Source organism: Lepidothrix coronata, unplaced genomic scaffold (assembly GCF_001604755.1).
Source record: "Lepidothrix coronata isolate B3197 unplaced genomic scaffold, Lepidothrix_coronata-1.0 Scaffold169, whole genome shotgun sequence".
Taxonomy (NCBI): domain Eukaryota; kingdom Metazoa; phylum Chordata; class Aves; order Passeriformes; family Pipridae; genus Lepidothrix; species Lepidothrix coronata.
In genome coordinates, this window is record NW_016690349.1 from 1,385,655 (window position 1) to 1,408,265 (window position 22,611).

Here is a 22,611-nt window from a genome sequence, read left to right on the forward strand (position 1 = left end):
GTCTGATGGGGGGCAGCACGGCTGTCTGCCAGCAGTGCAGTCCTCTCCAGAGGGTACCTGGCAAAGCTTCAGGAAAGCTGGAGGGAAAGGTCTGATGGAGAGTAAGGTTAAATTTCTGTATGAAAGTAAACCTGCATGCCCATTGTGCTGGAAGGGCAGCTGGCGAGTCTGGGTATCTCCTTTAGCCTTAAAGTAGTCCCAAAATGCACGGTTTCATCCCAGAATGGGCAAACTTGGCCACAATTTTCTTCATGGGGCCAAATTTTAAGAACAGCTGTTCCCACTCCTGTATGCCATGCTCTTTCAGAGAGTGACAAATGGTTCTTATTTGTCCTTGACAAAAGCCAGTCCCTGTCTGAGTTTTTTTATGACATTTTAACTACTAGTCAGCCACCTTGGTTTTGCTGTGGGAAGAGCTAAATGGAGCAATTAGGAAGAACCAACACAGTGCCATTTGGCACTTTGTGTATTTGGCAGCACTGTCCCCTACTCACCTGATGTGGCAGAGTATATGACCCTGTGAGCTGGCAGATGGGTCACGCAAGTGGGAATGGACAATATGTGCATTGCTGGGCCATTCCTTCAAGACAGCAAAAAGGGTCTAATTTCTTATGACAGAAAACAGGACTGAGAAGACTTGTGTTAAGCAGGAGGAGAAATATAAGCATATAAGCATTTTCTTTGGTTCCACTTTCGTCCCAGCTTCTGAAGATGGAAGCCAATGTCCTGGAGAGCCGTGTTGGATCAAACTGGTAAACCAAGGTAGCTATCACTATTTGGATATTGTCCTTGGTGGTTTTGCCTATTCTTGGGGAAAAACTTGGGTTCCATAAAAATGAACACTAGCTGTCTTAGGGCACAAGCAGGCTCTCGCATTTGTGCAAATCTATTGATATTGGAAGAGAAGAAAGCCAGAACATTTCTATTGGCACCTAAAACGTATCTAACAAAAACCACACCCGTGCGTCTGAACAGTGCTGCTCACTCTTTGCTCTGGCAAGCGCAGTTAGGAGTGCCAGCAGCAGGCAGAAAAAGGATCACTTCTGTTCTTAAACCTGTTTGTATTAGCTTCTTACCCATGAGCAGCCTGAGTGCACAAGCAGCAGCAAGAAAAGCTGGGCAGTTTCACAAGCTGAGAAGTCCCTGAGGTCTGTGGACTGGGGCCACCTGCCTGGGAGCCCAGAACTCTCACACAGAGATGTATTCCCATAGTGCTGGGCATTGACTCAGTAAAGAGGTGCCAAACGAGAACAGCCGGGAATGGACTATGGTCAGCACAAAAAGAGATGATCTATTTTTTAATGTTTTTTGTTTGGAGGACTTGACTGGTAGGACCCTCCTCAGAGAGCCCATGTGCTGACCTTGGATGCAATCAAGTTCCTAGTTTATATCTTTAAATTGCACTGTTGCTATGGAAAGATGTTTTGGGGCACACGTGTGTGCATGAACTCACGAGGCTGTACATGCTTCCCAAGGGAAGATGGCAGGCTCCATTTCCTCCACCCCTTTTATATCACAGCCTGAAACATTTGTGTTTAAATTCCATCACATCGTGCAAAACCTCTTCTGTTTCAACCAGCCAAAACCAGCTGCTATTTCTTCTTTTGTTTGAAATAGCAAAGCAAAACAGTGTTTACTTTAATTCTTGAGAGTGTCACAGATAATCTGTGGGATGGAGTCCTCATTTTCCATGCACTCCAAAACTACAGAGTGTCACGCACAGCTGTCAGTAGCACAAAAAATGAAATCAAGTTGCTCAGCTCAGACAAAAGCAGATAAAAGTTCTATGTTCATTTTCCTGTAAGAGAAAAGGTGGAAGGGATGAGGAGGAGAATCTTAACATAAAAAAAAGTGAGGATTTTAGGCACTCACAAGAGGATAAAAGAATCTGGAATCTGCCAGTAAAGAGGGATCTGTTGCCTTCCTGAAGCATACTCTTTTTTCCTCCCGCTTCATTATAAAGCAACTATTGCAGAACATAAATGACCTTGTAGACTCGTGAGATATTCCTGCCAAAAAGCGTATCCATTATCAAGTAATACATTTTCTGCTTGTGTAGTTCCAGTGTACTCTTTTGAAAAGCAGTAAGTTCTCTTCTGTCTCCCTTATCACATTTCAGGATGCCTTTAGTCATGGGACTCTGCTTATTCAGTAGTTCATGTCAAATTTACTTCAGTAAGCAAAAATTAGAGTTCTTCGAGAATTTCTTTCCTGTTCCCCAGTGAGGGATGTGTTAGGCTTGCTCCTTCTCTCAGTAAAATATGTTTGAGGTTTGCTGTTGATTTCATGGAAGCCATGAAGGCACAAAACAATAGTTGTTGAGACTAAGTCTCTCCAGAGCTATGCTAATTCACTCCACCTGAAGTGTCCTTTTGCAAGGAATCAACAGCAAAAAGAAAATGAACATTTGGGACAAGCACTTCAAAAAGCTAGAAACTAATTTGAAAATGCATCATAGCTCAAGTTGTCCTGGCCAGCTGTGCTGCTATACAACTTGTACAGCATGACACCTTGGTCTCTGATAGGGAATAACTTTAGGTTAAAGTCAGACAAAAATAATGCCTGATAAATAATAAACCCCAAATGCTAGAAGCAACCTGAAAGCAGCAGCATCCCAATGCCTTCGGGGGACAGTCGTGACCAGCCCTCCATCTAGCCCACCTACACTGGTTGGCATCAGCTGCAACCAGGCCACAGACCATCCTAATAAGTTGTCCACGTAGATGACCACACAATAGGAAATTTCACTGCAAAAAGTAGTACTATAAATGCATTTCAGAGTCCCAAATTCAGGTAAATATTGTTGGCCTCTGATGTCAAAACCTGTATTTGAGAGCTTTGCTTCATGATACATTAAGTGATACAACAATAAAAGTTTGTTAAGAGTGAAAGAAATATCCAATATTTTTGGCTGAGAGTGAGCCTTTTGTTTGCTCAAAATAACTCATACATTGGAGTTGTGCCCTTAAGAGTACAGCTACTTGTTTTCATTTAAGAAAAAATTTAAATTGCTATTGTTATTGTGTCCCAAATTTTATTCAGTCATAATGCTACTCAGGTGTTTATTGTTGCTCTAAAGTATTCAGGCATTTCAGTCTGATGGAGGATGGAACACCAGCCATCCATGTGTGGTGCATTTTCTATCAGACAATTGCAGGTTTGCAACAAAAGAAGAGAAAAAAGTGTTTGCAATAAAAGAGTCCAAGAAATGCAGGAAAATGTTGTGGTTTTTTTTAAAGATGTTTCTTGCTAGGAACTGAGATTTACAGTAGCCTCTCCAGCATCCTGAAATACTGAGTGTCTCAAGTTCACATCAGGATCATTAATGGCTGTCCCACGAGCTCCGTGCTCCCAGAGAAAGGCACATTATCATTGTCATTTCATGGTTTCCCCAAATTCTGACACAAAGCAAGCTGAACTTGCTCTGTTTTGCATGGACTCACATGCGATGTTTCAGGCTTTTGTTGGCCTAAAAAGTCCAGTGTCATCACCAGGCTGAAGTTCGTGGCTCTTCCCAGCTCCAGCCTCACTTCCCACCCACCCTCTTGGCATGTGGAAAGAAGGCAACATCTGAGCATGTTTTAATACAAGTCAAGTTTTAATACAAGGTTGCTCAATAGACTAGACAAACTAAGCTTGATGTGGACTAACAGTCCACTTCAGCAGCACATATTTTGGCCCTGGCATGATTAGGGATGCTCTTAGCTTCTCATTGCAGATGAGGCCAGAAAGTTCTTTTGCAGTGTCACTGGAGTAACCCATGCCTAGCTCATTACATTCTAGAAATAATCATGAATACTTGAGAGAAAATCCCCTTCAAGGATTGTGTCACTGTCCTCACTTACAGAGGGACAAAGAGAAGCCACGGGCTGCCCTGCAGAGGGTTACCTGGCAGCGCAAGGGCCTCAGGATGACAAGCTGGTGTGATGGGTCCTTCACAAAAAATCCAGTTTTGGGGGTGGAAGAGCTTTTCCTGAGTCCAGCATCCCTCTTGAGCTGATGTTGCCCCAGGAAGATGGGCAGTTCATGTTCTAGGAAAAGCAATGCCTGGGATGGCACCTGGATGCCAAATGCTCCTCCCCCTGTGCTGCACTGCAGACTGCATCTCCCCCAGACATGGGCAAAACAAACCTAGTTCCTGACTCACTTAAAGGAATCAAGCCCATAGCTTCTGCAGAAACAGGGTTTCTGGCAAAATGTTGAAGAGCCATTAATTTATTGGGCCAAGCAGTCTCCAACAGCTCATCCGGAGTTCTGGTTGATCTGAATACAGTGGATAAAAATTAAGCATTTACAGCTTCTGTTTACACTTCTGTTAATCAGTTCAAATTTCTTTTCTTGTTTGCAAAATAGGCATATAAATTACTATTTTTTTTACCGAGCTTCTTTCCTATTGGCAATGTCCCAGTAGCTTCATCTGGGTGGATGTGAGCCCCAGGGTCCTTCCAGTCTCACTGCTGACCTGGGAATGGTTCAGTCAGATCACCTGTAGACTGCAGGCACGTCAAGGATATCAGTCTCACTGTGTTGTAGTTTTCCCTTTCTGAGGTAAATTATAGCGTAGCATTAGACACTTCCACCTTCCTCTATGCCTGGAAAACAGCTTCATGCTCAAGGAGAAATGGTCTTCCAGGTAAGACATTGGACTCATCTGATGTGGCCTGTCTTCATTTCTCTTCCATCAGTGTCTCACTGTTCTGAGACAAATTCCCTGGTCCCAAAATACAAATAGTCCCTTCAAAAATAAGGTTATTAATATATGTGTCGCATTAAATGGAAAAAAATCTATTGATATTTTTGAGACTACTGATTTAAAAATGCCATAGAACAGCCTTATAACTAGCTCTAGGCAAATATCCATGTCTATCTTTATCACAAGGAGCAGATCCTGGTTTTAAGTGAATTTACATCGTGTTGTTGGAGTTTTTTTTAAACTGTATTAAGTTAAAGCTGCAGCATGTGTTTGTGAGAGAAGACTTTACGAATGCCCACAGCACTGGAAGAAGGTCAATCAGAATTACCTTTTACTACACACAGGATATGTTCTTCATCTGGAAAAGACAACTTAAATGATGGGTGGATTTTTATGTCTAATAAAGCATTAACTGTGATCTAAACTTTTCCTGCAGCTAAAGTATTTAGAATGGCTCTTTCCTGTGTGGATTCTCTGGTATCTCTCCTCTACCCAGCTGCTTATTTAGTACAGAAATTGCAGGAGCTTCCTATCTTTGTGATTTCTTCTTCTTGGTCAAATCTGGTTGAAACCAGTCTGTGAGTTCAAAAGTTACTATGAGAAGGACAGTTAGAGACACAAAAACACACATACACGGTGTTCACATAAGCTTTTTCACCCAAGTTAAAAATAGAAAACCGGTGAAATACTCAAAACCTACTTTAAAAATAAAGTTTAGGCTGATGACAGACTTTTTTCTCTCCAGTATTACCCATCAGTATTTGGCTGTCCAGCCTCAGCATGCTGATGGAGTGCAGGATAAGCCACCAGCCCTGGCAGTGGTTTCTGTGATGTGAACACTGGGTAGTTGTACCACAACCTCATTTCCCAAAGGACTAGTACGGGATGCAATTGTTGCCCTTGGGGAGGAAAAAGTGCCATTCCTGTCCTGTGTAGCTAAACTCTCACATCATTCTTTCTACATGAGCCTCTCCAGAGAATGCCATTGCTCCCTAACTTGCATATATTGATACCACAAATAACCATGGAAATGGGACTAATCCAAGTCTTGGATGGGAATTTCTGTCAAAATTTGGATCAAAATCCTCATGACAGGGCCAGCTGGGAGTCTCCAGCATCAGTACCTTGGTGATGTGTCTGCAAGGGTATGTCACTGTTTCCCCATAGGACCTTCTCCGGGACAACAAACCCACCAGCCTGTGAGACACCAAATCCATCCCTCTTAATGAAGATGATGCACCCTGACATACCCCAGTGGAGCAGGGCTTGCCCAAGCAAAAACCATCGGGTCAATTCAGCAAAGAGCAGCTTTTTGCAGGAATGTGACCTGCTTGTCTTTGTTTACCCAAAGCCGAGGATTTCTCGATTTTGCTGAGAACAGTTTTCATTCCACCTGCTGCCTGTCACGAAGTTATAGTTGTGCTGCCATGTAAAATGGAGACAGCTGCAGAAAAGCACCCAGACTGCATCAACAAAAGGTCCTAAACATGAGGGAACATTAAAAAAGAAAAAAAAAAAAAAAGAAAAAAAGAGGAGATGTAGCTCAGCCAATGCAAACATGTAAGAAACTGTGCGAGGGCTCAGAAGAGAAACCAGATTGCTGTTGAAATAGCTGGTTAACATTTTGTCTGGAAGCACAGCTTCAATAAAAATAGGTAAGGAAACCAGCTAAGGACCCCCAATGGCAAACATATTTATTGAGAATCCAATAAAAGTCTCAGAACAAATAGCCTGAAGGACCTGTAGACACAGCCTCTGCTGTAATAAAAATGCAATACAAGGCATCAGGGAAATGGTAAGGGAAAAAGGCTGCTCCATGAGAAAACCAAACAAGAATCCCAGAGCACAAGGCCTGGAGACGCAGTCTGGGATGTAATAAAATAACTGCCATTGGGGAAAAAGAAAGAAAAACAAAACATCTAACAAAGGCACAAAGAAGCCCCAGATACCCCAGCTAGTCTAGAAAATCACCACAAGTTGCCATAAAAACACATGGGAAAATAGGAAAAGAGTAATGGCTGCAAAGTGATCAACTCCTGCAGGTACCTAAGGGCAGCGTGTAGGCGAAAGTCCACAGGAAGCCATGTCAGCTGCAGTAAACTCTGAGGGTGCCTAGGAGACAAGGCTGTAAAAGGTGACAAAACAGCGGCCTCAGAGGGACTAAATCTCTGCATTGGAGAGAGATTTATTTTAAATGCAAACCCCATATTGCACAGAGCTGTGGTTTTTGATTTATTTATCTTGGTCAGCAAAACTTTTTGGTAGTTACAAAAAATGCTAGAAAATTTCTATCACAAGTGCATAGGCAAAAGTGGTTTCAGAGATGTCCACTCACTCAAAGGGTTCAATCTGAGCCTGCTTATCATGAATTTTCTTGTACCACAAAAGCAGCCAGAAAAACGGGCTATTATCAAAGTCATTGTCATGTTAAGTACTGTTAATGAAAATCTTAAAAAAGAATGGTTCATAGGAACAAGCAAGGTTTTTTATTAAGGCAAATGAGAAAATGGAGAAAGAAGGTGATTTTCATTTCCTGGCTTCAGTCACACACTGCAGGTCATGACCATAAAAGAGCAGTTGCCTGTCGCAAGGCAAGGACCTGCTCTCTCAGGCTTTGCTGCTGCCTGCACCCCTCCCTGGCCAACAGAAAGCCTGCACTGACAGGACAGGTCCGGGCTGGCCTCTCAGCAGCACATCCTCCTGGATGCTGGCAATGCAGCATGCCTTGCTGCAGAGGCAGGTCTGCCACTGCTCCTGTTTTTACCAACAGTGGGTGAGGGCAGCGTGTGACAGTTCTGCCTGGGTTCTGCAGGGATGCCCTCAGGACAACCTGAGGTGCAAACATCACCTTGTTTTCTCCAGATAAATTCCAGTCTAGGAGGAGATGTGGCACATACTTGTGCTATGAATAACACAAGTCTGCAGTTGAGATTTCTGAATCTTTTCAAAAATTGATTCAATCTACATCTAGAGGTTTTGGGTTTTTGTTGTTTTTAAATAAAATATGTACTTCTTCTGGAACAGAATTAATTTGATTAGAAATGTGCTAGAAGTTGGTAGTAGCAAAGTATTTTTGTTTACACGCCTCTCTATTAGGAAACCTAAAGCTGACAGTGCTAAGTTAGACCCATGAATCCACTTGTCAAGTTTTACTTTTCATTGCTGACAAAGAAGTACGTGCTTTTTCAACAACTGTCCTTTCACCTGGTTGTCAGCTCTGCTCCTTGCAGTAATCACTTTAAACCACCTACACTTTTGAAATTGTCCTTTCTGAGCTGAGCTGCCTGGGCTGCAGAGTCCCAGGGTTTGCTGGACACGTGGTTTAATGGTAGAGGATGGTGGTGTTCAGATGCACGCATGAATCCTCAGCCAAGCATGTCGTGGGCTGTTCCTCACAGCTTTGATCTCCTCAGCTCCCACAGATACTTTGGGGTAGATTTTGCCCTTCTTGGGTAATTTACAGTGTCTCTCCCTGCCAAGGAGACTTCAAGTTATAGCCCCTTCTTCCAGCCCACCTGATGTGGATTTATCCATCACTTCCACCCATTGTCTTGCCGTGAAGTGCTCCAAGGACACGGCGCTGTCTGCAGTTCACCAAGCCTTACGTGCAGGGGTGCTCTCATCACGTGCAGGTCTGGAAGGAAGAAAACCCAAAAATACCAGTTACAGCAGAAAGGTTAAGTTCAGAAAGGTTAAGCTGTTATGTCTGTGGTCCAAAAGAGTGGTGAGCTGAGCTCATTCCACCAAGTCTCTTGCTAATCTGGTGCTCTCATGGGTGTGAAATATTATCAGCTGTTAGAGTTATTAACCAGTGTTAACCAGGTAGTGTGTGCACTGAGCTATGTTTAAGGTTACCTGTGCCATTAAGGGCTTACAAACTCAATTAAAGATTTTAGTGCTCAACAGTTAATGGTTAATTTCTGCAGATGTCCTGTTTCCAATTACTATTCATATATAATGTAAGCAGCATGGCATCACACTTCAACTCAGACAGACCTATTTTTTTTAATATATTGTAGACAAGCAGAAGGTTTCACTTAATTGCATAATACTCAGCAGTTAGTATTTCTGGAGTGTCTTTGAAATCCGTTTTAAATCCCAACTATTTTCACCCTTCTTTTTCTATTATTATCACTGTTCCCCATCTCACTTGTGCTCATCTGACCCCATAAGGGTATGGGGATGTTTTTTGCATTGTGCCATGACCCCACTGCCCAACAAGGAGGAAGGAATGCTGTGAAATGGCCCTTCTGATCCCTACACTCACAGGGAGAGATTCAGAGGTTTTCTTTTTTATCTCTCATTGGAAATGATGAGGGAAGCTCACAGCCCCCAAAGTACATGGAGGAGCTGAAATGCAGATTTAAAAGCCTACATTTGAGCCTGCTGTGTTTGGAAATTTTTAAACAACAAAAACCCTCTTGTAAGATCAACTCTGGTAACAGAGTGTTTGACTAAATCTGCAGAGGGAGTTAAATGGAAAGTTCTGAGTCCTGGAGTTACACCCAGGTGGAAGGAAACTTGCTGCTGTCAGTAAAGAGAAAGAGTAAATAAATCAGTTCTCAACTAATGAGGCAAATAAATTCATAACTGGAATCACCTATTATGAAAAATCAATTACTTTCTATGCACGCAATTGTGATATTCCTCCTGAGAAGAACATGAGCACATGCCTAACTCTGCACATGCAAGTAAATCAATGCTTATCACTGAATTTAAGAATATAATTAAATTGAAATTAAATATGAAATGCCTTGGGAACTACTCATGAGCTTGAAATTCAGTCATTTAAATGCAATGTTGAACTGAGGCTTCTAGGAGGAAAGGACCCAGGGAGATGCACACCATGCTAGATGGTTTCACAAGCCCTTCCAGCCATCCGATGACTGCACTGTTATTAAAAAGGCATGTCCCACCTCTTTTCCCTGACGTGCTTCCCCAGCACAGCAACCAACCATGTCATTTGGCCAACTGCATCAGCAAACTGATCTAGAGAAAAAACAATCCCCCCCAAAACCCAGTCATTTTCAGATGGGTGTGTTCCCTGACTCATCTGGTGGCAGGCACTGGCTCACAAAACGGAGGTGTGAAGGGATGGGGTGATCCTGCCTCTTCTGGTGGCTCAGAGTCACCAGCTGGTCAAGCTGGTAGGGAAACCTCATGTGCTCTGAAGCCTGTTACAAAGTTACATCATTTGGAAAGTCTTCGCAGTCACTTCTGATCTGTTCCATTGTGTGTGAAATTGTGGCTCTCTGAGTCATTCTTTCAGGTAGAAGAGATTTTTGGAGGATATCTAAGGAGATGATGTTCTTTGAAGATTCACAGATGTGCAGTGTCAGTGCCTCTTAAGGCTATAAGGGATGCAGTTAGTCTGCAGAGAAGACATGAGCTACCCAATGATAGAGATCTGCTTTTTTCTATAAGAAACATTAACAGGAGCTATTAACCCCAGTGGTGTAAGCCATTTTAAACCGGAAAAGATCTGGACAAGAGGTTAACAGAAGAGAGATACAATTTCAGCTATTAAATACAAAAGAGACAATGCTAAGTTCATATAATGGTATATAAAAAAATTATCATGGATGGACATAACAGACACCTGGGGCTCAGAAGGTGTCTAGATGTCTCTGAAGTTTTGGAGTGAGATCCGTCCTTCTCAGGTCTGCAGAGAATTTACAGTGTGGATAGAACTGCTCTGGGCAAAAGTCTCACTCTGGTCATTGTCCAGAAATTGTGGGAGAAACTTCAGCAGGATCTGATCTAAGACCCATCCTAATGCTCAGCATTTCTTGCTACAAATGTTAGGAGCCCTTTTTAATCTTGCTGTCTCCCACAGAAACACAGACTATTGGGCACCTCTAAATGCCCCCCACCTGAATCCCCAAAGGGGAAAGATTCACCCACACAAGCCTGTAAATGGAAAGCAAGCGAGAGGAGGAATGAAGCATGTATGACAGATATTCATCACGTTCTTCAAAGTGTTACTGGATGAGGTTCACATGGGCCATGCAAGAATGAGCAGCATGGAACACATCCAAAACTGTAGGATTCATCCATTAAAAGACAATGTGTGGCTGACTTCTTTTTCATTTAAATTAGTGAAAATGAAGGAACAGACAATCCTGCTTAAGGACCTGTTTCCACTCAGTGCTGAGCACCTTGATGAAGACATCTATTAATATCAGTCATTTATTTTACAATGGCAGTGGCACCTCTAACCAGGGCCAGGCCACCAGAGTAGAGAATAACCCCAGCTTCCTGCAAAAAGACAAAATCAACCAAGGACTTGAAAGAGTTTCTCAGACCTCATAGGATTTTTCCTTGCTTTTTTTTTCTCTCAGTGGAAAGTCAAAAAAGCACTCAAGTGGATGGCAAAGTGTCTCACAAATATCTTGTATAATTTGGCAACCGCAGTGTTCCACATCTAATTTCATTACAGCACATTGAATGTTTGGGGGTTTTTTACAATGGTTTTTGCACCTTTAACAACATGTTGATTATTGCGTTTTGAAATAACTCACTTCTTTAAGAATAACTTAAGTGAAAATTTCATTTAGAATTGTGACACCTGGAGAAAATCAACATCATGTGACTTGTAGGCACTTCTAAACAGGAAATACTCCATTTATTTTTTTAGCTGTGTTTGTGTAATAAAGTCTAGTATCCAAGTGTGAGCAACACATTTTCTCGTTTTATTAAACAGCATGAAAGGATTTATTACTTCTTCACTGAATGCACTTCTGGCACCAAATGGAGCTGGACAATAATTGTCAGGCACTGAGTTTAACATTATGAGAAAACACCTTTGGTAGAGTTCAGAGTTTATTGTGTAATGAAAAATACACCTAGACGGTGAGGCTTCCTTTGAGAATTTGTTTGGTGAGTATAATCTCAGGTACTGCTGCTTAATAAATTGGATTCTTTGAAACAGAAATTAAAGTACTGAAATAATATCTAAGAAGGTTATTTTTCTTTTCTTCCTCCAGCTATGTGAAGTTCCCCGAGAAAGAAAATAAAACCAGAGGGAACGGAGAACATTTCTTTTACCACTCAACAGGTTAGGGGTGTGAGGTGCTCTCAAGAGCCATGTACCGTATTTGTGACTTTTCTTGCCTTCTCCTCTGATCTTTCTCGAATGCACAGGCTACTCCTGTTCTTGTGGTTCCACCCCTGGCCAGAGCCAGGCATGAGGGACTTTTGTCTCTCTTTTTGTTTTATTCCCTGTATTGCAAGGAAAAGCTGCCCCAGGCCAGGCAGAAGCCTTGAAGATGGGCTTAGCCGAAGAGAAGTCACCAACTGTTTTGCAGGTGTGCAGTATTCCTGTACCCTCAGAAGTTCCTCAGGAATGGACACTGATGAGAAAAGGGAGAGATGTGGTAAAAATCAGTCCTGCCCTTCAGAGGATGAGCACAGGGGACCAATCTGCAGTGCCCTGATCTGAGTTCCAGGTACTTTGTACAGGCAAAGGTGCCTGTGCCGAGTGCCTGGAAAACATGGGCAGCAGAGCTTTAGGCTCTCTTGACTCAGGCACAATTGACTGCTCAAAGTTGAGATAAGAAAAAGGCCCTGTGTATCTCTGTGATCCTGGGCTGACAAATTCTCCCTGAAATCTCAATGAAGCATTGCAACACTCAACATGTGATTTGTTTTCCACTGAGACTGGTAGTGCATGTGTTATAGGTTTTGGGTTAACTACAGGAAGGGGAAATGCTTCACACAATCCTCAAATTAGGGGCTCTGACTAATGAAAAGCTCTCCTATTCACTGCCTTCCTCGGTGCAGGACAGTGGGTTGCCCTGGCATGTCCTGCTGGGGAGGGCAAGAAGGTGGGGAGAGGAGCACAGGTGGCACTAGTCCCCTAAGGCAGGGAAGCACTAAACCATCTTTCTGAGTATTGCCACAGTCTTTGTCTTTAACATCCACCTGTAGTTATTCGTAAACCGGTGAGCTGGGTTCTAACTGGGAAACCTCATTCTGCGCCATTCCTCGTGCCCCGGTGGTGTGGATTTCACACTTCCACCCACTCCCGAGTGCTCCATCCTACAGTGTGCACAGGCCACCCGAAGCATCCCGAGATGCGGGCAGGCGCCAGGAGAGGGCAGCGGTGCCCAGGGCTCGGCGCTGCCCGCGGAGCGGAGCCTGCGGGGGCTGCGGAGGGTCCGCGGAGCCGCCCCTCGTCCGGCCCCCGAACCAGGGAGGGTGCTCACACACGAGCATTAAAAGAGATTTTCTCTATCGACCGTCGGGTCTTAAATGTGCTTCTTGGCTGAGGTTCATGTTTCCCGTGACGGTCAGACGGCACATTAACCATCCCACACACAGGCATTCATCTTCAATCCCCCGACTGCAGTACAAGCCATTTCTTAAGGAGTTGCAGGTTTTAGGGCCAGAAGGGACCTTTACAGGGAGGCAGTCCCATCTCTTGTCTGAAACGGGCCTTGGATCGTGATGCCTGCAAACAGCACAGAGCCCAGTGGAGACCTGTCCTCTGAGTTAGTGGACATGTGACGATTCTCCTCATGACAGCATGTCCTCTAGTCCCCATAGGACTCCCACCAGCTTGGCCTGGCCATTCCTAGCCAGGGAAAGTGTGTGTGCATGTGTAGAGCAGGGAAAGGAGAAATAGAGGAGGGAAAGAGAAAACAAGGGATCTTTAGCCAGCACAAAGACCACTCTCCCAGAAAAGCGGCCAGGCTGACAGCCAAAGGGTTATAGGGTGGATATAACAAAACTAACTACAGATCAGGGCTGTTGCTGGAGCACTGTTTTTTCCCATCGTGTAATATCAGAAGAGAACATCTTTCCTGAAAAGGCATAGGTAGCACTAATACCCAGAATTGCATTAGTTAGCATTAACAACAAAAAAAAATCAGAAGCAACATTCAAATAACGTGTCAGCTTTTATGCCAATCTTTGTTCAAGAAACCAGGAAGGCTTCTGACACAGGGCAGACTCATTCATGTTTGCTTGGCAAGAGGTTCTTGAATCTTCTCATTCACCCAGTGCTACTCATGGTTCCAGGACAGGACATTGGACAAGATGCCCCTCCTGGCTGACCCCATCTGACCAGTTCTGTGTTTCCATTTTCCATAGTGAAGAAAAACTGCCATGTTTTCTTTTTTGCACTGGCAATCTAGTAACAATGAATGAGGAAAAGGCTGAGGTACTCAACAAGGTTTTTTGCCTCAGCCTTCCCTGGAAATCTCTCTTTCCACTCCTTTAAGGGGTGCACTGAAGGACAGGGAGCAAAGCCCTACCACTGTAAGGGAAGACAAGGTCCATGACCACCTGAGGAACCTAAACATACCTGTCTATGAGACCTGATAAGATGTATCCCAGAGTCCTGAGAGAATTGGCTGACATGGTTGCCAAGACACTCTCCATGATATTTGAAAAGTCATGGCAGTCAGGTGAAGTCCTGCATGACTGGAAAAAGGGAAACCTTGCACCCATTTTTAAAAGGGGTAGAAAGAATGAGCCTGGGAACTACAGACCTGTGAGCTCTGTACCTGGGAAGATCATGGAACAAATCCTCCTAGAAACAGTGCTAAGGCACATGGAGGACAGGGAGGTGGTTTGAGACTGTCAGCATGGCTTTACCAAGGGCAAGTCCTGCCTGACCAGCTTCATGGTCTTCTCAGATGGACTGACTACATCAGTGAACAAATGTAGAGCTATGGATGTCATCTACATGGACTTCTGTAAAGCCTGTGATACATAGTCCCCCCCAACATCCTTCTTTCTAAATTGGAGAGAGATGAATTTACTGGATGGACTGTTCAGGGGGTGAGGAATTGGTTGGATGATCACATCCAGAGGGTAATGGTCAACAGCTCAATGTCCAGACAGAGATGGGTGACAAGTTGTGCCCCTCAGAGATCCCTGGTACCAATGCAGGCTGAGGGATGAATGGATTGAGAGCAGCCCTGCCAAGAAGGACTTGGGAGTCCTGGACTTGCATTAACCATGTGTGCTTGCAGGCCAGAAAGCCATTGTATCCTGGGCTGCATCAAAAGCAGTGTGGCCAGCAGGTCAAAGGAGGGGATTCTACCCTTCTACTATGCTCTTGTGAGACCCCACCTGGAGTATTTCATCCAGATCTGGGGCACCCAATATAAGAAGGGCATGGACCTGTTGGAGTGGGTCCAGAGGAGGGCCACAATGAGGGATGGAGCACTTTTCCTGTGAGGAAGGGCTGAAAAAGTTGAGGTTGTTCAGCCTGGAGAAGAGAAAGCTTCAGGTAGACCTTATAGCAGCCTTTCTATACTTAAGGGGGGCTCATAAGAAAGATGAGGATAAACTTTTTAGTAGGGCCTGTTGTAATAGAACAAGGGGTAATGGTTTTAAACTAAAAGAGGGTAGATTTAGATTAGACACAAGAAAGAAATTTTTTACAGTGTGGGTGGTAAAACACTGGCACAGGTTGCCCAGAGAGATGGGTGGATGCCCAATTGGAAACCTTCAAGGTCAGATTGGACTAGACTCTGAGCAACCTGATCTAGTTGAAGATGTCCCTGCTCATTGCAGGGAGTTTTGACTAGGTGACCTTTAAAGTTCACGTCCAATCCAAACTATTCTGTGATTCTAAATAGCTCTTATTTGGTTTCTTTCAGCTGCTTCTTGTGAGTTTAAATGATTCTTTTCATTTGTGTGTACTGCAGATCTCATTGGCAATGCATGAGAACCACAGGTGAAGCAAACTGGCAACAAAAGAAAAACCTGTCTAATGATCTATGCTTCTTGCTCTCACAGAAGAAAAAATATTAAATCACAGTTGGTAAATACAGTTAAAAGCAAGAAAAATCTAAAAAAACTCTCTGTGCTTTTACACACTAATGTCTTGATGCAGAAAACAGTTATGTATCTAATTAATGTTACCAACCTGATAATCCCATTGTGATCCATTAGCTGTAGGTATTTGCATTTTTATAGAAAGCCACCATAAGAAGCCATGATAAGATCTTTAAGTTCTGCCTCAGTTAGGCAAGGCGCAGGATATTACGTCCTTATGAATGTGTGGATGAATAGCATTTTGAGGAAAATTATTATAATTAATAGATATTATAGGATCAAGGCCTGATTATAAATAATAAGGTCATCGCTAAAATGGGGATACTTTCCAACCAGTTTTAAAGTTTGTCTAGCAAAAAATAGGTCAGGCCACACTAAATGGCATTTCAGGCAATTCTGAAATAATTTTGGAGGAACTGATTTAAAACTTATATGAGATGTATCGTTAAAAATTACAAGCTCGGGGAACTCAGATCGCGTTTATGTGATTCTGCTCTAAGCGCGAAACTTTGGTTTCAAAAATCAGAATAACACTTGAACATAAGAAATAAAGTGTGAGAAAGAGCTGGGCAGAAAATGCCCTGGAAACAGTCTTTCTCTTATGTTATAGGTATGTATGGCTTGAATGAATGGCAAAATTTTTATGGCAAAAGTTCTTAGGGCCATGCTCGTCACCTTCATAATCCTGACTCCTCAGAGATCACAGACATCTCCTTGCAATCACACCCTGGAGTCACTGACACAAGTTTCATTTGGCTGGGAATTGTCTCCTTTAGAGTATTGCAGTTGCACACACAAAGGTATGTACCGTATGAAGGCTTGCTCCTGCAAAAAAGTGCAGCTGGGATTTGAGCCATTGCTTATATTTATACTTGGTCCGTTTTTTCATGAGGTCTGTCCTGTGTGATACTGATGATAATTCTTGTGTGACTAGACAGCTCCGTGTCTGGACACTGATCCCACAGACAGTGGGAACTGTCTGATAACTCATATTGGTGAAACTGAAGTGTGATAGGAGTAAAAATAATATCAAGTATTTATAAATATGTTGTCTACTTCCAAGTTTCTACGGAGAAATCTAGAGCTGGCACTCCTATAACATTTTGACAGAATGGACATTGTTCCTGTCTGATGATTCAGCAGAGCAGCTGGGCATGTGTTTAGATATGAACGACAGGAGAAGGGATGGAAGGAGAGAGGAAAACATGATCAAGTGTGGCCGTTCTTCCTAGGTGGGCCTGGACCCTGGAGATATTTGTGATGAGGAGGTGGTCATTATAAATCAGATAATTACATCAGGGTTAGCCAGAAAAATGTTACCTGTCAAGAGAAGGGGGAATCGTGAAGATTTACTTCATACTGGCAAAATGTATAATAATAATACATATATTTATACATAGCCAGCCTCCAAGTCAAGTCCTCTCCAGCATCATCCCCACGGAACACATGCATATGTCAATAATTCCATCATCCCAGTGTCTGGTTCCTGTGCAGGAAGAGGTTAATTATGTCTCAGCCTTTATGGCACAAAGTAAAAGCTCTTGTTATTTTTGTTTTGTTGGGATTTTTTAAGAAAAAATTGTGTGGACAAAGAGGCAGGCTTTAAATATTTGTGGAGGCTGCTTGGCAACAAATTGCATGCGATCTTTATAAAAACAATAAGTTCTCATACAATTTACATTGTGTTCGAACTGGGTGCTAATGGCTCCTGACCGGTGCTCAGTGGCTGGTCTGTGGGAAGAAACAGGGAGAGAGGTGTTATATTGTGCATTGTGTGCTACTCCAGCTTTCTGAGAAAGAGGAGCTGTTAGAAGTTGAGGACCAGGGTGGGAATAAAGCTGTGGCTTTTACAGCACATAAAATGCATGAGGTGAGAGCTGACACTGATTGTGGCTGTGCACTCAAGGCCACTGCTCTGGGGTGGAATCCACACACACAACATGGTGCTCCCAAATATAACTGATGGCTGCAGGCCCGTCTCCTTCCATTTTGGAAAATAGCTGTGCTCCTTATATTTTTCTTTCAGGAGTGTCATCTACTTGTCTGCAGCAAAGGCACTATTAAGCAGATTGCAATCCTTTCCCTATCAGCTGGGAACTGATTTAAAACTGATGTATCATCTGTTCAGCTGTGCAGGAAAGGCAGAGCAACCCTGTGCCTGCAGCTGCTCAAAAATCACAGAAGTCAGCTCAGAGATGATGAGATTTCTCAAAACAATAAGCAGTACTTTGTTTGTTTGTTTGTTTTATCCCCCCCTCTCCATTTTTGCACCTTCACCTCTAGAATACAACTGAAGCATGTTTTATTAGGTTTCTTCCACTACTGCTGAAGCAAAAACATACTTCATCCCTCCCCCAAATTTTCTTCCTAGCAGGAAAAGGGGCTTTTAAGCAAATATCTTTTGCAGGAGCAGTGACAAGAAGCCTGAGCATTTCTGATACTGGATGTGCAACCCTTTCCATAATCTGGAGAGGTTACTGATGGCCTTTGGTTAAGAACTTTGGAACCATTCCTGGTGAGGATAGAGGGGTTAAGCATGTGCAGTACCAACGGAGTTGCTCAAAAAGAACATATAAAAAAGAATTGAACACAGGTATATCTGATACCCTACCCCAAAATATGAACAAATAAAAACTCTGATCACTGTTACTTCACTTTTACCAGCCAAAATACAGGCATTGCTTTCTGTTTATACAGGGAATAATGAAACCACATAGCTTTCCTGAAACTTCCTCCACATGAAGACATATGAGTGTAGCAGCTTATAAGAACTGGTAGAAGTAAGGCACAGTAAATGAAGATCATCCAGTCCTGTAAATTCAGTCCTGAATTCAGAGAAATTAAATGTCTTACACATGATCATGTATGCCCTATGCCACAGCCAAAGACAAATGAATGTCCAGATTTTCCAAATTCAGGTGCTCTGAATTGAGTGAATGATGACGATGATAACATCCTTCAGGTGTGTCACTATTTGTGTTTTAACTCTCAGAACACACCTAAATGGGGAAGATGAACCCTTGACAAGTATCACTCGGTAGCAGGGTACCCACTGACTCCTTGAGCCTCTCCATGATGCCATGTCAATGTTACAAGTCTTCGTGAAGTTGCATGAGAGGAGCACGAGGCAGTGTCTTCTTGTGCATGGGTGTGCACGATTGGCAGAAACAGCGCTGAACAGATCAGATGTTCACGTGTTCATGCTCCAACAATGACACTTCTGTTGACTCCCATGTTCATTAAATCCTTATATATGTGTATTTATAGGTACATACACAGATTGTTTTATACACACCTGTGGCAGAGAGGCCATACAGATTAGATACACAGAGAGGTATGAACTGTGCAGCAAAAAATATTTAGCAACATGTATTTTCAAACATTGTGGTAGTAGTTTTGACTATAAATTCAGATAACGTCACAAAAAATGGACTGCGTGATTTAGTGAATGTGTTGCTGAATTGATAGAAGAGGATTAAATTATAATTATCAAACCATTCACCTTTGTCAGTGGATCTAATCACAATCCGTTTGATAGCAACAAAAAATGCCGTCTGACGGCAGCTTTGTAGCTTTGTGAATGAGTGAATTAGTTCCCACTGGCTGAGCACTAACTGCATACTGTTATCACTTCACAGTTGCTCTTATGACTTTTGCTTTGCTCAATGGCTTAATTTTCCTAGGTAGACATCTGTAAGGAATGGAATTAAAACTCTTTGAGCTAGTCTGTGTAAGAGCTGGAAAAATGAAAAGAAAAGCAATACCCTTTAAAGATAAACCTCACAAAACTAAAGGCAAAGGACCATTAAACAGATCCTCTGATATGGCTTTTATTTTACAAGTCATTATACTTCACTCAATTAACCCACTTTTGAATACACTGTACTATGGGTATGGCACATCTTCTAGAAAGGCATGCTCCCTCTCTGAAGACATTAAGAGTTGGCAAATCATCATTTCTCTGGATGACTGACTCACTATTAAAATCTCCTCATTTGGATTCATCTTGGCTTCAGCTTCTGGCCATTGGTTTTTGTCTTTCTTTTCCCCAGTGCATTTAAAAAAGCCTTGGGGCCTGGTGTTTTCTTCTTAAGAGGAAAATTAACTGTATGCATGCAGAGCCCTGAATGCTTTGCCTCTTCATGAAACACTTCAGTGGTGTTTCTCACCAATGATCATAAGAAAGAGCTCCTGGACAAATACATATCTTTAAACCAATTGTGCAATAAAATGCAATACGATTTTTAAATGCTGGTAAAAATCACTGAATACAAAAGGCAGAACTCTCCAGCATGATGACACGTGGTCATACTTTCACCTCATCCTGGAATCTCGAAAAGCTCCCATAAAAGTTCATTTTGATCAAATGGGATAAGCCATTGACTTGTATAAAAACACATGAGCTATACCAAAGAAAATCCTTCATTGTTAAAGTTTTGGGCGATTTGGTAGCCTTATCAGATCTTAACAAAGCTAGGAGATTTGTCACATTTTTACCTCAACAGTTCTCAGTATTGGAAACAGTAATTGCTGTTGGGACTTCCATTCAAACCTATCACTTACTACTGTGTTGGTTTTGAGAGGTAGGAGATTGCACCAAATGGGTTTTTTAGCAGTTCTTCTAAGAGAAGAATTAGAGTGTTTTCCAGCTCCAAGCTTTCTTTTCAAATTACACCAGTTGAACTTTGTACTATGATATCTATGATCACCTGCCAGTTCAAGTCAAGGGAGTTAGAACATAAATGGATGCATTCCTGAACCTCTCTCAAAAGCAAAGTATAGATATTTCCATCAAAGCTGACCTAATAATATTTGCCAAGTGATGATTGCTCATACTCTTGCCTTCCTCTTTAACCGTTGTTCATTCTTATAAAGAAGTACTTAGACATGGGAAAACAATGAATAAATACATACAAATCCATCCAATTTTTAGCTCCTCAACTCATCTCTGTGATACAGGTGTGACTGGATGATGCAGGGGGAGGTTGGACGTGGGGAGAGGCAACTTTGATGAAATCCCCATGCTGAACCACTGGCAAGTTATCACTTCAGCCTGCATTTCTATGCTCGTGCACACACAAATACCTACACACCATGCACAGAAAGATCTTTTTGGTGACCCACACCTGCCAGAGACCACTTTTTGTTTTATCTCCAGGCGTTTCTGTTTAAAGAATGTGTTTGAAAGCCAGATCTTCATTTGGAAAATGTATGTGGAAAAGGGGACAAGAACAGATGAGAAGGAAGCAGGCAGCCACCTCTCACTAGAAACATGTCCTCACTGGAGTGCTGCTCTCCAAACCAATCCTGAGGGCCCTGCTGACCCCAGCAAAGCAGAGGGACATCAAAACTTGGTTAAGCAAAAGCTCCACTGTGTGTTCTCTAACATGACTTTTAAAGTGATTAGTCTTTAATGACATATTGGTCAGAGGTTGATAAACCCTGACAGATGCTTGCAGTTAACTATGCTCAGGTGAAGTATCACTAACCATGACTTCTAAACTGCCTCTACAGACACCACAAGGACATGTCTGACATTTCTAGAGCTCCTCAAGGTCACACTTTGAAATATAGTACAGAGAAACTTTCTAAATCATCGACTTCCTGCTGCTATGGAACGACCGATGGGTTTTAATTCTCCCTATTTTCAGAGGCTTCTGGCAGAACTGTGACATTAAATATTCAGGGAAATACAAGTAAGGTTTGAAAATGCCTGCTCTGAAAGGGCTTGGAACCATTAGTGCATCTCATACTGCAAAAGCCTCTGCCTGGCAGGTTACGCATCAGAGTCATCCACTTCTTACCTCAAAAAATTATTCAGTTTATTTATCAGCTACAGGGAACAGGCCCTCTATTTGAAGCATTTATATATTTCTGCTACTTTACTTCCAAAGCTAATACTGTTTGGGAAGGCCAGGGAAGGAATCTCTTCCCACATCTCTTTCACAGTCAAGCTGACTTCACACTAGATGTAAAATTGAAACCCCTTCTTCAAACAGAAACAAACAAATAGGAGAAAGGTTTAATTACTCCTGTAGGGTGCTGCATCAACAGGCAGTTTAGCTGACTGTTGCATTTGAAGAATACTTGATATCTCCAGTGCTGTGAAAGAGGTCAGGCAGTTCAAAAGGAGACTTCTTGCTTGCTGGCTTCTAAAAAACTCATTCATTTTGTTACTATGATGAAGTACACAGAATAGATCACATATAATTCATTCTTCCACAAACATTTCATTGCAAAGATATACTGGTTGTATTCTAAAACATCAAATAATATTTCAGGGTTTGTAGTTTTCGTTTCAGGCAGGTTATACCAGGAAATTACAGAAGATTGCAATATATAAGAGATTTGAAATCTGCAGATGGAAATCTATGTATAAAAGCCAGCAATGTTAGCATTATTTTTATAGCATCTGCAACTGCAGTGCTTGAACACTAATAATTACGTACTGCTCTGCTTCCAATCCTAATATTCATGGGGTAAAAAACAGACCAGGCAATCTCCATTTTCTACTTGAAGCATTCACTTCTGGTTGGTGTTGGAGCAGGCTGATTTATAATTTACTCCATATTAAATATTTGTAGTTATGTTCAGAAATAGTCTTTGCCAGTGAATATTATTGCAGAGGCCTTGACTTGTATCTCTAGGGTACACAATGAAAGTTTCTCTAATCAAGATAATTCAGGCAGAAGGCGGCAGTTTGTCTAGCCAGGGTCACTTGAAGCTGAACATGGTGCCACAGAGAGGGCTGGCTCTGAGCAAGTTTCAGCTGGATTGCTTCTTCCTGCACAACTTTACCAGCTTACACAGCCCTGTGCACCCTACTGTCAGACATCATGATCTGCAGAGATACCCATCACACCAAGTCACTGCTCTGCTGTCCCTCTCTCCTTCCACGCAGTAAGCCCTGACACAGCATAGGCCCCTCTGTTTCTTGGGTTATTGTTCAAGGCTCTGCTTGCACCAGGCTGGCATCTCTACCTTTGCATGGGGATCAGATAGGATGAAACCATGAAGCTCACATTATGGGAGCAGGTCGTGAAGAGATGGAAAGTCCTAGGAGACACTCGGATGCTCTCAAGGTGAAAGCCTTACTTCTTGGGTCTTTTGCCTCGCCTTTAGGGTAC

At 42.6% G+C, this 22,611-nt stretch overlaps 1 long non-coding RNA gene across 2 annotated transcripts in view; it reads right to left on the reverse strand.

Annotated features, from left to right (window-relative positions):
• LOC108504595 overlaps positions 1 to 22,611 on the reverse strand; it is a 30,363-nt gene that overhangs the window by 7,058 nt on the left and 694 nt on the right. Inside the window, exons 2-3 of one of the 2 annotated variants that reach the window (XR_001877178.1) lie at positions 17,157 to 17,215; positions 8,209 to 8,327 (exon numbers count right to left, since the gene is read on the reverse strand). This is a non-coding gene — a long non-coding RNA (uncharacterized LOC108504595). The remainder of the gene's footprint in view (positions 1 to 8,208; positions 8,328 to 17,156; positions 17,216 to 22,611) is intronic. The other variant, XR_001877177.1, reaches the window with a different exon arrangement.